General features: G+C 41.3%; 1 protein-coding gene across 6 annotated transcripts in view; it reads right to left on the bottom strand.

Annotated features, from left to right (window-relative positions):
* ZNF185 (zinc finger protein 185 with LIM domain) overlaps positions 1-6741 on the bottom strand; it is a 61101-nt gene extending 54360 nt beyond the window's left edge. For all 6 annotated transcript variants that reach the window (XM_089536562.1, XM_089536557.1, XM_089536561.1 and 3 more), the window contains exon 1: positions 6652-6741. The gene's annotated coding sequence lies outside the window, so the exon portion shown is untranslated. The remainder of the gene's footprint in view (positions 1-6651) is intronic.
* Positions 6742-15377: the final 8636 nt, after the last annotated feature.

Below are 15377 nucleotides of genomic sequence, written 5' to 3'. Positions count from 1 at the left end.
TGCAGCCTCTCCCTGGTTGTGTGTTCTTCCTCATTAATAACTTTGGCTATCCTAACCACACTCTGAAGTTGCTTGGCCACACATATCCTGGATTGCACCTGTGATCTTCATGGGAAGAAATGCAGGTGCAGCGGGCCAATTTTAGCCCTCAACCCAAATTTGGTGTGCCACACCATCCTTTAGTTGGCCTGTTCTTCAAGAAGTGGAAAGGTTAAACTGCTGATCCAGGAGTGATGCTCCACTGTTTGAGGGCCATTTTCTTCTCAAAATAAATAAATAAAGGGGAGGGAATATGAAGGTTGCAAAAAAAAAAAAAAGATATTGATTTTACATAAAATGGGAGCTTGGGGAACATTATCAGGGCTGTTGAAGTATACCCACCAAAATTTCAGAGAAGAAAACCAGGACACATGTGGACAAACAACACTAAAGTGTGGTTACGATGACAAATATTAACAATTTGTAAGCCACTCTGAGAGCCTTTGTGGCTGAAGGTATAAATACTCCAAATAAATAAATAAATAAATAATATTAATGAGGGAGAACGCACAAGCTGGGAGTAGCTGTGGCCTTTCATTTTTTCCTCTCCTTGCTTCCCGGGTTAACTGAGTTCAAACTATTTTGACACTTTGAACTCGATTTGCACTAATCGAAGTAAGCCGAGGATGAATGGGAACGCAGGAAGAGGAAAGAGAAACCGCCACTTTTAAAAACCAGCTGGAAAAGTGGCATGACAAAGGATTAACTGGATCTGTCCCTGCCAAACTGGGACAATTGCAGGGCATGTTGAAGGCAGTTAGGTCTAAGAAGGGGCCAAAATGCCCCTTGAACCCCCCAAGTTGGCTTTCACCTTAATTTTATATAGTACCACGAGGACTAGAAACTTGCCTTTTTAAAAGCTGACATTTTCATTTACTCCCATAGTACATATGAAGAAAACAATCACCCTTCCCTCTGGCGAGCCATCTTTACCTATTCTTGTGAGTCTTGTTATGGTGTTGGGTGGGGAGTGTTGAGATTTGCTAGGAGTTGCAGAGGGCATCATAAAGCAAGCCAGTTTCCTTGCTCCTTAATGCAACCTTTGCTATGATGCCATTACATTTACATCTATGCTATGTGTCATAAGGGACAGTCAGAGGTGGGTGTGGGTCTGACAGATAACAGGATTTTGCAGTCAAGCGGAAAACTGGGCCCTGTGTCACCAGTTCCTCCTGTCCCCAAACATTCACATCATACTTACTGGAATAGAAGGGCAGCCCAAAAAAGATCTGCTGAGAGAATTCAGCATGACGGATGGCTGAATGTCAATTTGCACTCCTCCCAACTAAGAACGTACAACAAATTAGTCTTTGGTTCTACTGACTTCCACAACCTTGAGACTGATGCTGTGAGATTAGGCTCATGACTGGTTGGTTTGTTCTTTTGATCTGGCAAAATTTTAACAGATGTACTGCAGGCATAAATCCAGGATGGCTTTCTTTGTCAGTCATCAGTATAGCGTCAAGATAAGGTATGTAGTAGTTACAGCCCTGGACTAAGGCTTGGAGACACATGTGCAAATCTATCCCTGAAGCTCACTGGATGAACCTGGACCTCTCTTTCTTTGTCTTACTTATACATGTGTAGACTAAATACAAGGCTCAAGTCCCATTAACTACAATGGCATAGCCTTATATAAAATGGCAAAATCAAAGTTTGCTATTTGGAATTTATACATTTTTAAAAATATTTTCAAGCCATGGATGCTTGAATCCATGGATAAAAAACCCGTGAATAAGGAGGGACAACTGTACATATTAATTCTACAGACTAACACGGCTATATCTTTAAATTTTACCACTATGGAAAGCACCAAATTTAGTCAAATGAAATGGGAATCTATCAACCTCTTCAAGAAACTTGCCCAGATACAGACAGATATCTTGTTTCTCGACATGTGCAAACAATGGGATGTCATTCCTAAGGGCCTAGCCAGTATAGCTAATGGTGAGCAATGCAGAGAAATGAAGTTTAACAATATCTGGAATACCAGGGATCTACAGGTTGGGTAGGATTGGGAAATGGGCCAAGTCCCTGCCCTACTTGGAGATCTCTGGTATTCCCTTGTGAGCTCAATATTAAGCAGGCCCAACTCTGCTGAACTTCCAAAATCAGACAATACCAGGAGATTCAAACTGGTACAGAGGGAAACATGATGCTGGGCCATATCAGTAAGGGACTAGTTATTATTGAGTTACATCTCCCTTCAACCCTAACCATGCCTGCTGATGCTGGTGGCAGTTTTGAGTCCAAAAAAATATGGAAGGCCATTGATTCTCCAAGACCGAGTTTGGTCTTTGGCCCGATCCAGGAGGACACTTCTTATGTGCACATGAACTTCACCAGTGGAATATTTGGGTGAAATCTCTATGAAGATCCCTTAAGACTTGGTATTCTTATCCTGTGTTCTTGAAGCCAATTTGGCAAACATACAGAGCTTCATAGATCATCCAGTTGAGAGCACTTGGCAAGCTGGAAGGAAGGGTATTGCTGAACAAATCCCTCCATCAAGGATAGGGCTGCAATATTTTATACTGATGGTACTCCTAACTCTTTATAACCAGTGTCTTCAAAAGGGCAAAGTATATATTAGAACTTGGCAGGAAAAATTCCAGGTTTCAGTGGATGATTATGTAATTAAACCCATAAAACCGGAACAACATTCAGTGTGCCACAGCATTTTGGCCGTTGGCTCAAGAAAGAAACAAAGAAAATAACAGCATGTACAGAATCGAAAACACATGCAAACGTTGAAGTAAAGAAGCTGCAGCAGCCTAATGGAAAAATAATGGCCAAGGCAGAGAATGAGTTATTTGCACACTGCATGGCAGGATGAGCTGCTTAAACTACAGATGGGCAAACAGGTCTGTTAGTTTGTTATTTTTTAAAAAACACAGAAATTAAATACAGAACAATCTCAGGTTCTTTCTACCCTGAAAGGGAATTTTGATCCATTTGTTTAAAAAAATTAAACCAAACTCTTCCACATCTGCATTACATAAATCCAGTGGGTACATCTGTTCCCATAACAGAGAAAACATGTGTGCCACATAGCTGTTAAAGAAAAGGAGTCTTTTGGAAAAAGCAGTGGCTATTTAACTCAGTATTACTACAGTATGGTCAGCTACACAGGGATTCAAACTAGGGTTGCCAAATCAGGATTATTCCAGGTGCTGAGATTTTGAGCCCGACGTCCAAGACCTGAAGATGATTCCTTGTGATGTCACACGGTGATGTCATTAAGTGTGACACTTTAAACATCAACCACAGTTGCATGGGGGGGGGGGGATACCAAGTCTCACAAAGGAGGAAAATATACATACATACACTATTCAAGTGTACATTATCACTCTGAAATCACAACAGAAGTGATGTAAGATCACAACTGGGTTAGTTTTTGGGGTGACTTTCAGGCCTTCAACCTGCTATGGTTTAATGGGGACAAATGTTGAATCCCACACCTTCCCATCTCAGGCCTTTCAAATTCAGCATTTGGTTTTGTTTTTATCTAGCATTCTTTCAATGCCAAACCTGAAGCAGTTTGCACATTTTTGGTGAATACATGTAAAAAAACCAAAAAACTGAAATGAAATTTAGACTCATTCCTAACAAACTAGTATAACTCTGCACCCAGGTTTTCAAATATAGATCAGATCCTGGACTCCTTCATAGACTCTCTCAATTTCTTCTTTTTTTGCCTCTGTGGTTGGCGCATATACTTGGATTATGGTGATATTTATAGGTTTTCTGTGGAACCTTATTGACATGATTCAATCTGATTTTGTATTTTATTTGACTCTCCTTAGTATGAAGGCCACCCTGTTTCTTCTTGCCTTTTCTTCTCTGTGTAGTTGTCTGAGTCGAAGTCACCCATTCCTGTCCATTTTAGCTCGCTTACTCCTAATATTGCAATGTTTACATGCTCCATTTCTTTTTTTAGTTTTAGTTTTCCCTAACTCATGCTTCTCACATTCCACATCCCTATAATATACCTATGTATATGTTACTTTGGACAGTGTTTGTGTTGCTGAACATGTCTGCTGCTTGACTTCCCATCTTTTGAGTTTTCTTATGTCTTTGGCTCGTCTATCTTTATTTCCCTGTTGTTCCTTTCTATGCCGTCGTTTGTGTTCTGGGCCCTGCCTTTTGTTTTTCTTGGGATTGTCTTATACTAGGGTTTTCTTGCTGAGCAGGTGTCACAAAGGGGGTCACCTTTACCTCCCTGTGTACAGTACTAATAAGGGTTAGTTACGGTTCATGTGACCTTAGTGTCACCCACCACTACTATTGCTACCCAGTAGCTGCAACACGTACTCCAACCATAGATGGAGAGAAAAACTCCAGAGGCTCAAGTGGGGTCCAGAGAAGGAAGAGGCACTAGGGACCACATTGAAAACATACGATGGCTAATGGAGCTCACCAAGGAATTCCAAAAGAAAATCAGCAGGTACTTTATAGACTATAGCAAAGCCTTTAACTGCATAGATCATTAAAAGCTATAGAACACTCTTAAAGACATGGGAGTGCCACCACATCTGATAGTCCTGGGGAAAAATCTGTATTTAGGACAACAGGCTACTGTTAGAACAGAATATGGAGAAACAGAATGGTTCCAACTGGCAAAGGGTTCAGGCAAGGCTGCATCCTTTCACCCTTTCTTTTCAACTCATATGCAGAAAATATCATATGAAAAGCAGGCTTAGACACAGAAGGAGGAGGAGTGAAGATAGGAGGATGGAATATCAACAATCTAAGATATGCAGACATCATAATACTAGCAGAAAACATCACAGACCTGGAACAACTACTAAGGAAGATCAAAGAAGAAAGTGCAAAGCCAGGCTTACTGCTCAACTCAAAGAAATAAAAAAATAACGATCATGGAGGATCTACACAAATTCAACCTAGATGATGAGGAAATCAAAACATTAAAGAGTTCCCCTAACTTGGATCAAACATTGATCAAAATGGAGACTGCAGTCAAAAGATCAGAAAAAGATTAGGAATGGGGAGAGCAGTCATGAACGAACTAAAAAAAGATCCTAAAATATAAAGATATACAAATGAGCACAAAAGGTAGAACCATGCAAACCATTGTATCCCCATCACCATCTATGGATGCAAGAGCTGGATAGTGAGGAAAGGAGATAAGAGGGAAATCAATTCATTGGAGATGTGGTGCAGGATAAGAGTGCTGAGGATACCATGGACAGCTAAAAACACAAACAAACGGGTCCTAGAACAGATCAAGCCTGAAATCTTTCTGGAAGCCAATATGATAAAAGTTGAGGTTGTCTTACCTCAGCCACATCATGAGAAGGAACAACTCATTAGAAAAGACAATAATGCTAGGAAAGGTAGAGAGATGTAGAAAGAGAGGAAAACCACATGCAAGATGGATGGACTCCATTAAGGAGGCCACGCATATGAATTTACAGGACCTAAGCAGAACATTGAGGATAGAGAGCCTTGGAGAAGTCTTATCCATAGTGTTGCCATGAGTCAAGATTGACTTGAACGTGGTTAAGAACAAAACATTATAATAGAAAATGTAAACTGGTCAACAGAACTGCACAAAGACTGAGCCAAGGCAATCAGCCAATGTTCCTATTTTGCAGGTAAGTGGTTAGAATCAACAGGTTTGGCATTCATCTTTTCTTGTAATGTTACTTGCTATTTTAAAACCCTTGATCTGCTGAAAATCACCCAAGGTAGATATACCAGTAGATCTGTTATCTACATACCCTCCAATATGTCACAGATATATGTGGCCAAGCAACATCCAAGTGTGCTCAAAAGGATGAAAGTTATTAATGAGCAAGAACACACAAGCAGTTTAACTTTACCTAGGTCTACAGGGAAGGGCAAGACTCTGCACCGTCCTTCCCTGTGCCGCCTGCTGAGTTAATGACTGCAAACTTCTTTTGCAATTTGAACTCAGTTTGCAGCGACTGATGTAAGCTGAGAAGAAAGGGGGGTATGGGAAGAGGAGTGAGAAACTAGGACATTTCAAAAGAAGCTTTAAAAGTGGGACAACCAACAATTAATAAGGACTGACTGTGCCGAACTGGGACAGTTGGAGTGTATGTATCTACTTTTTGCCCATCGTTGTGCTAGAGAACAGATGTCACATTTAAGAAAATGAATTGTGATACTGCTTTTCCCAAATGTAAAGTATTATTTTGAAATACTTGCCTACTATGCAAGGCTATTGTAAATATTATGGAGATATAATAGCACCTAAACAAATCAATGTGCATTTGCAGTAATGATAGAAAATAACAGCAAGCAGCAAGTGCATCAACATACTGAGGTTAAATAAAAGCAAAGAAAAGCAGGAAGACTTTCAGAAAACAAAGATGCCACTGTGTCACAGAGCAATGGATCAGCCAATGCTGGAACTATTGTCTAAAACCAGGCCAAAACTTTCAGATCCAAGTCCAGAAACACTTAGGGATGTTGGGTCCACTGGAAAGCAGCTTTCTTAAGTAGGTTGTGGGAACAGCAAAGTGTTGCCGCATATCCTAAAGGAAGTCTTTGTTTCCAGAGAACAAAGGAGGAGAAGAGCAGCAAAAGAGAGCTCCCTCTCCTCCTTCAGACTGTGGTACTTACTTCTTGTCTGAGATGGACTCTTCAGGTGAGACTTCTTTCCACAAAGATGTCCCCAAGTGCGTAACAGGACTCACAGTGGCAAGGGCTTGCCCCACACTAGTCTTGTGCATTCAGCAGCCACAGCCAATGTGTAGGCAAAGCAGTGTTGTGTCCCAGCCTTGTTTCCTTTGCCAAGGCCCAGCCTTGCTATGGGAGGGCGATGACAATGTGGGTGTGTGTTTTGCCCTTCAGGGGATCAAACAGGTTTCTCCATCTCCCAGAGAGAAAAAGTGTCTCCCCCTCCTTCCTCACCCCACACTGCCTTTCAGCAAGGAGTGTGCCTCTCCCTGGGCACATTCTTCACATTCTCTGCCCTGTGTCGCTCGCTCTGGACACCCGGACTGACAGGCAGCCTTAGAAACCAAGTCACAGTGGGTTTGTTTTTGCTGGATTCCAGATGGGGGGTCAGGTTCGGTGCCCAAGGAAGCCAAACAGCTACAACCAGCTCCTGAAGTTGCTTTCTCCCCATCTTTTCAGTACTGCAGGATCACTCTGCAAAAGAATGAGAGATTTAAGACACTCACACAAGAATCCAGTGTATATCTTGCATACTGAAAAGTTAAGAAGAAGCACAGTCCTAAGCATGCGTACTCAGAAGCTGAATCCTGCCTAATAGTGGGGTTTATTCCAACATAACCCTGTATAATATCAACAACGAAAATGGATAGACATCTCAGGATGCTAAAAAGAGGCCCTTTATTTTCCCCAAAGTTGGGCTTTTTAGAAAGTTAAGACCATCTTTTTTAGCATCCTCAGATGTATCTCTTTGTTCTTTGCAGACTTCGTTGGATGCTCCCCTTCCTTGTTTTTTTGTTTAAAGCATGTGTGGTTCTTCAATTGAGGTGCTTGTTGGCCCATTAACATGGAGTATTTGTATTTCTCATGATGGATAAATGGACTGATGGAGTCCAAAACAATCAAACAGCTTAGACAGGTAATGGTGATAGCAAGGGTGGGCGCACTTTAGCCTTCGTGGATCTAGTCTGCTTTTCTAAACGCAGAAATAGAGAAGGCATGTCCTGTGGAACAGGTGCTCCATCATTGGTTTGTTTTTCTTAACTATAAAGAAGATTCACTCCTGGAAGGAAGCCTTCAGAAAACGTAACTTTAACTGCAGTGTGTGATGTGTGGTTGAGTTTTTAAAAGGAAATTTTAAATAGTTTTGATTCTACAGGTTTATTGTTTTTAAAAACAACACACACACCCCAATGTTTTCATAGTTTTTAATCTGTATTATTGTTTAAGAATTGTAAGCCACCTTGAGTCCCATTACCTCCAGTCACTTCTCATTTTGGGAAGGAGGCATCCTATGGTTCGTCCTATGGAGGTAGTGTTGGCCCAAGCCTGAACTCTTCCTAGAGGCCAGAATGACCAAACTAAGTCATTTGTACTTTGACTATTAAAAACACATATCAATTTAAAAGCAATAAAACCAGTTATAGGGAACACATGGCCCCTCAGATGCAGTTACACTGCTACTCTAGTGGCTATCCTGGTCCAAACTGATGGGAGTTGCAGTCCAATAACATTTGGTGGTCCTCATATTTTCCACCCCTGCAATAAACCATCACCGAATGTGTTGTCCAAAAGAGACATCAAAATGTTTGTATCAGCCTAACCCAGTTATAATGTATTGCTGAGAAAAAGATGTTTGCCCAATAACCTTGGGACAATGCAGATGGATGCTGAAAGGTTCAAGAGAATGAAATGGCCCAAGCTAATTCTAAATCTAAAGACTTGGAAATGTATGCATGTAAAACCAGCCTTTGGTAGAGCAAGCATTAAGGAGTTTGTTCTCTAGAATGATAGAATTTGACTAGGTTCCTGTTACTGACATGTGTAAGTCCACCTTACGCTTCCATACGGATTTCTTTGGTTGTTGCAGAAATTGGTATTCCCACCACTCTAAACCAGGCATAGGATGGCCATTGGGGCTGACTATCACAGCAATACAGTGAGTCCTGGGGCTAGTGATAGAGAAGCCACAGCAGAGTTCCACACATGGAACTCTTACACTATGTGCAACCCTTTTGAATCTTGACCTTAGTGTCAAAAAGAACAAGCAACCTTTCTTAAGTTCCATTTCTTAAGTCCCATAGGGCCACTGAAAACTCTGAAAGAATATTTCCAAACTAGATTGTTTTGCAGTGGAGTGGCACATGGAAATCCATGTTAAAATTTGCCAACCACTGCCCTAATGGAAGAGTAGAATGTTCCCTGGCTTTGCCTAAACACCTTGCACTTCACACCAGCCTTGGCAAGAGGACTGCATTCTCCCTGCCACTTGCAGTTAAAGAGGAGAGAAGTTCAGAGGAGAGGCTCACGAAAAACCAGTTTGATTTCCTTTCATCAGATGGGTGGACTGACTTCCACACCCAATATCTTAACTTTCAGCATCATTCGCCTTGTTTGGGGAAAGGAGTAAAGCCTTCTGGCTTCTGCTCAGTGGGAGACTGACTGTTACAAAAACAACAGCACAGGGCACCAAATCAAATGTTAAGGCTCTAAAATACAGAGTTGTTAGAAAGAGATTAATCCTTTGGCCGCGTACACGGTTAGTTTGTGAAATTTGCTGCCCTATGGCTTGGCAGTGCACGAAATGAGACTGAATAATTATAATGTTGGCAAAATTGAGGTATGCCCAAGATTTGTAGCAGTTTCCAGTTACTTTTTAATCATTTGCCCATCTTCAAATTCTAGAAACAAAACTGAAACCCAAACTAATTGTTGGATTCCATACAAGGAAGTAAGAAGAATTTCAAGCATACAAGAAAGTGTTCAAAGAATACACTTCTCATCATGAAAATATGGAAATGAGGTTAGGACAGAATTAAAAGTCAATACCCTCTATGCAACATCCCCTAAAGTTGCATATGAATCTTCGTAGTCTGGAAAACAAACTTTGCAATTGATTCGGTTGCACATAAGACTAAGAAGACTATACTCCACTCTGAAAACCATCCTAGGTGTTAGCAAACTGAACTACAATGTAATTGAAACAATATTGAAAAGCACACCTGAACCTTGGAATGCAATCGTACTTGGCCTCTTCAGTCAGGAAAAGCCAGAAGGCAGATGTTTAATATAGGAAATACATTGTGATAGGAAAGATCTAACAAATAAAGGTGGACTACTACAGGGCACTATTCTTGTTTGCAGTTTCCCAAGAACAAAGGTAAGATGCCTTCTCTCCAAGGAGAGAGTCTAAGAGAGTGTGAGGAAGAAGTGACTCCAATGAGCCTGAAATTTACCAATCATGTTCGAAGGAAGGTCAGCATAGACCACAGCAGACAAAGTAGTGTAAGAAACCTGATGGCTCCAACTTTGGAGGGCTTTAAACAGAAGTTGAATGGACAACTGTCAAGAATGCTTTGACTATGTATTCCTGCATGGCAGTGGGTTGGAATGAATGGCCCTTCTGGCACTTTCCAACTCTAGGATTCTAGAAGTCCCCCTCTCATGCAAATGGATACATCTTCACATAGGGTTGTCAGATACCCTTTATTATATGGGATTTGATTATATCCGATGGCTTGGAAGTTCTTCCCTTATCAGACTGTCCAGTGTCGTAAAGTTGCTAAGATTCCTTTGTCACAGCATTGTAATTCCAAGGTAACTTTGAAAAGGAGGAAACGAGAACATGTATTTGTGGCATGTCTTGGTGAGCCAGTATGGTGTAGTGGTGTGAGCATTGGACTAGGACTCCGAAGACCGGGGTTCAAAGCCACACTCAGCCATAAAAACCCAGTGGGTCACCTTGGACAAGTCACACTCTCTCAGCTTAAGAGGAAGGCCATGGCAACTCCCCCCCTCCAACAAATCTTACCAAGAAAATCCCATGATAGGTTCACCTTAGGTTTGCTGTAAGTCAGAAATGACTTGAAAGCACTCAGTCTTAGAATAAGAAAGAAACCTGCCTGAAGCTGGGAATAAAATACTGCAATTGGTGCTGGGAATTACCAGAAATTATTCTGTGACAACAGAAAGGTTGTTTGGCTATTTAAAGGAAATAGCATCTCAAGAGCTACTGCAACTAATACAGCAATCTTACCAATATGTTTGCCCCATCTGGAAAAGCCCTATAATGCATGCATTGATTTCTTTTAATGTGAATCAAAAACTGGCTTCCCTGAGGGCATAAAGATGGTGTTCTTGCCAAGGATTCACACGTCACTTCCCATACAACCTGATTTTTTAGAAAGAGATGGAGAGCATCATAATTGTGCTATTTTGTGCCAATTCCCACCAACAGAGTGATACTACATATTTTTCCACAACAATAACAAAACCTTGCCCATTGCCCTTTTCTGCACCAGGGTGTGCCCAGAATAGAGCTTTATAGCAATGTTGACTCATGGCAAAAGACTGCAGGGAATCCCTCACGACATGAAATTCTTCTGATGCTCCTTCCCTCGCCCCGCTATTGTTTGAGCATGGAACCTCAAAAATGTACTATGATGAATCGCTTTGCCCTTTGAGACTGATTGGGGAAAACAATCCACAGGATCAGGGACTTCAGGTTCCGGCACACAATATTTCCTTATAGTTATTGAGAGAATTTAAATTTTGCTTGTGTGTTCCATAGAATGCAGACATTTTTTCTCACACTTTTCTATAGTCATGTTAGACTCCCACTGCAAAAGCAATGAAGAAGAGCATAATGGCACCAACCATTGCGGAGTGCAGTCCAGACGCATGAAAATGTATGCCTTATTTATTATTACTTGTTATTTCTTATGGTATATTTAAGGTGCTATTAGATTAACTGTTGCTATTAACAATAATGATTCGTGAAGGTGCCATTAGATTCATTGTTGGAAAGCCAGGATGGTGTCGTGGTTGAGAGTTGGATTTAGGATGCTGGGAGACTAGGATTCAAATGGAAGCGTGGAAATCTACTGGGTGACTTTAGGCATGTCACACTTTCTCAGCCTCAGGAGAAAAAAAAAGGCAAAACCCCTCTGAACAAATCTTGCCAAGAAAACCCAGTAACAGGTTCTCCTTAGGAAATGATATGAAGACACCCAACAGATTTACCTCTTCTGTTATGCCCAGGATGTGTCTACCATTTTATTTTATTATTTTTAATGTTATTTTTTCAGCAATATACAAAATAATCACACAATTTTGTTTTCTAGATATGCATATTTACAATTGACTTCTCATGTTCGTCCACTTTGTATTAAACCTTTGTCAATTAAATCTTATTCTCTTCAATTCAGAAGCAATGTTTTTAACTATTCTTCTGTGTATAAAGGCCTAGCTTAATTTATTTTGATCACTCTATCTCAAATCATAAAATAAGCATCTCAAAAAAATTAAGTTTACCTTCTCACAGTACAGCAGTATTGGAGTTTGTGTCTGCCATTTTAAAGAGTGCTACTTCCTAACTCTTCTTAGAACTTCCACCCAAATTATAGTATGATTCTGGTGCAACACGGTTGGAGCAGGTGGCTGCCGCTTTGCTGGAACCTGTGATCAGATATTCTCCTCCCATGAAATTGTACCTGAAGTTGTACCTGTAGTCAAAACTACACACTAGGCTTATGAGTTTAATTCATTTTTACCATGCTCTCCAGCCAAAGGGTGACAAAGGTAGAATGCCAGTCCCTTCCCTAGAATCATAGAATCTGAGAGTTAGAAGACACCCAAGGACCATCCAATCCAACCTGCTGCCATGCACAAAGCATATACTCCCACAGATGGCCATCTAGCTTCTATTTAAAAACCTCCAAAGAAGGAGATCCACCACAATGTGGGTCTCTTACTATCTCTCAGACTTACCATTTAAACACATGACAGAAGAGGAAAAAACAAAGAGGAGAAGAAGGCAAGCTCACTGTTGTCTACATCCTCCATCACCACCCTTGATATCTTCCAGATCATTTGGGACTATACAACCCATCATCCTTAGCTAGCATAAATTGGGAGCAGTGGGAAGCGTAGTCCAGCACACTCAGCTGGAGAAAGGCAGATCTGCATTGCTAACCAAGGTCTTTCTTGACTTAGAGAGAGATTTTTTCCAAAGCGCATCTCAGGGTGACCTCTCTTGTGGAAAGAACATGAGATCTCCCACAGCTACTACAGTCTCTTAAAGCAAAATCTAGAAAAGAAAGCAGCAGTCAGGCTCAAGGTTGACCCAATACATTCTGCTGCTTCTTCCCAAGTCAAAATCAGGGGTATTCAAGGCCAGCCACATTATTTGGGCCCCAAGGCAAAAACAAAATTCCGAAAGGACCTCTCCCATTCCCTGGCAGTACAAATACAATCACAATAAATTAAATTAATTAATTTCATGGCACCCCAAATATAATGCCTGAGGCAGCTGCTTCATCCTGCCTAATGGCAAGGCTGGGCCTGCCCAGGAAACAGAGGTCAAAGACATCAGCTCAGCTTCAGATCACCAAGTCACTGAAGGACATTACTGAAATTCTGTTTTTCCAAATGGATGTGCCAAGAAAAAGAGACTAGGGCTGCTCCTACCCTGCAGAACTAATGCAATTTGACATCACTGTAACTGCCATGACTCAATGCTATGGAATTCTGGGATTTCTAGTTTTGTGAGATATTTGACCTCCTCTGTCTGAGAGCACAACAACCTACAAATGCCAGGATTGCATAGGATGGAGCCGTGGCGGTCAAAGTGGTGTTAACTGCATTGATTCTGCAGTGTGGCAGCAGCCAAGGATGAAGCCAGGGTGGACACAGATTAAGAAGCTTTTTTGCTTTTCCAGTTTTACCAACATAGTTTGATGGCAGGAGTCACCACAAATTTGGGCATGTTTACCAGCCCATCTGAGGGCAGGCACTCCATGCCAGAATCTCTGTGTTTGATTTCAATGTGCATAAACCAAGAACAGCAGTAGAGACTTGACTTCCTACTAACTAGAGAAGCCAGCCAATTAAAAATACTCAAGAGCCTTTCGCACTACACTGCAACCATGGTTCTACTTTAACTGCTATGGCTGTATCCTGTGCAATCCTAGGAATTGTAGTTCTGAAGGATCTCTCTCCTTCAACTGCAAATGAAAGGCAGCGTGGCACAGTGGTTTGAGCGTTCGACTAGGAGACCAGGGTTCAAATCCCAGCTCAGCCATGGAAGCCAACTGGGTGACCTTGGGCAAGTCACAGTCTCTCAACCTCAGAAGATGGCAATGGCAAACCCCCTCTGATGAAACTCGGCAAGAAAATCTCATGATAGATCCCTCTTAGGGTCACCATAAGTTGGAAATGACTTGAAGGCACACAAGAACAACAAGCTGCATATACTAGAATTCCAACAGCCAGAACCATGGTAGTTAAAATAAAATCATATACAACTGTGTAGCGTCAGCTCTTTAATACCAGTCCTGAGGGAGGATGTTTGTATGCTTATGTCATGGGGATAGCAAGAGATGACAGAATTTCCCATCCTTACACAGCCCAAAGAAGAGTCGTGTTGTTTCATCATATTATACAGACAGCGTCTTTGCTTAGGGTGTTTTGCCAGTCTCTGCATGTAACTGGCAAGCAGAACAGCACCACAGACAAGCTTGTGCAATGACATTGGCACCATTGCATGGCTGTAGGAGGAACTGGGAGTGAGGAATATACAGACTGAGCATTTGTGGAGGCAAACAGGCTTTGAGAATCTTCCAGCAGCCACAAGCTGAGGAGGATGTGCAAGCCTGCAAGATATGCTCCTCCATACCATCCTAAGAAGAGAAACAGCAAAATGCAGGTCTACGAATAACATCTTCATTTCCCCCCTCTCCTGTATGGTTTTTAACACCTTGCCTAATAAAAAAAGCCAGTGGAGCTTCGAAAGCTTGCAACATGTATATTGTGCATTTTGGTTGGCCAATAAAGGTGTCACTGTTGGGTGGGTTTTTGATGTTATTGGATTTGCTATATGGCTAAGACAGCTATCCCTGGATGTTTTCAGGCTTCCCTCCCTTGAGCAGAAAAATCTGCCAGTTTTACCTTTTCCTTTGCTGATTTTTCTTTTAAGAACCAAGTTCTCTCTCCAATATGATGGAATTGGAAAATATTGGTATATCCATTAAAATCCAATCAAGATGAAATTCTCTATTGGCATCCATCACATTCAATAAGAAGTGGAAATAATCATCCATCAAGGCAAACGGTTTGGAGGATTTAGTAATGCTACCACTTTTTTCTGAGAGGTTCTGGGTTTCTTTAACAGTCACCTGGCAGGCAGATTTAAGTCAGCTGTGGTCCTCACCATGCTAGAAAGAAATGCATCTAATGCAATTGGTTGGCACAGATAGAGAATTGCAGTTGAGTTTTTAAACAAGAATTTACCAAAGTTTTCAGGTTTCTTCATATTCTGGAAGGAAAGAACTTGAGACTTAAAAAAAATTAAATGCAGGGAAGAGAATTTTTGTATTCCATCTCTAGAAAGAAAGAATTAGCAAACTGCAAGAGTCAATGAGAGACACAAGAGGGCGCTCTGGTCTAAGGAAAAATAAACTTGGCCAAAATGCAACAGGTCAGTGCAACAACAACAAAAAAAAAAGAATGGAGATTGTTGCATGCCATTGCTACTGTCCCAACAAATAAGGCAGGTTCCCTATCCCCTCTAACAATTTGGGGTAACACAAAACTCTGCTCCATCAGATGGTTGACATTCAAAGGCTAGTTTAAAATAGTATGATTTTCTTACTTATGTGGCGTCACCAGAGTTG

The sequence above is a fragment of the Sceloporus occidentalis genome, unplaced genomic scaffold (genome assembly GCF_023333645.1).
Source record: "Sceloporus occidentalis isolate IW3139 unplaced genomic scaffold, rSceOcc1.0.p SCAF_8, whole genome shotgun sequence".
In the NCBI taxonomy this organism is placed as follows: Eukaryota; Metazoa; Chordata; class Lepidosauria; order Squamata; family Phrynosomatidae; genus Sceloporus; species Sceloporus occidentalis.
Note: the sequence above shows the minus strand (reverse complement) of the source record. Positions and strands in the feature narration are given on the sequence as shown.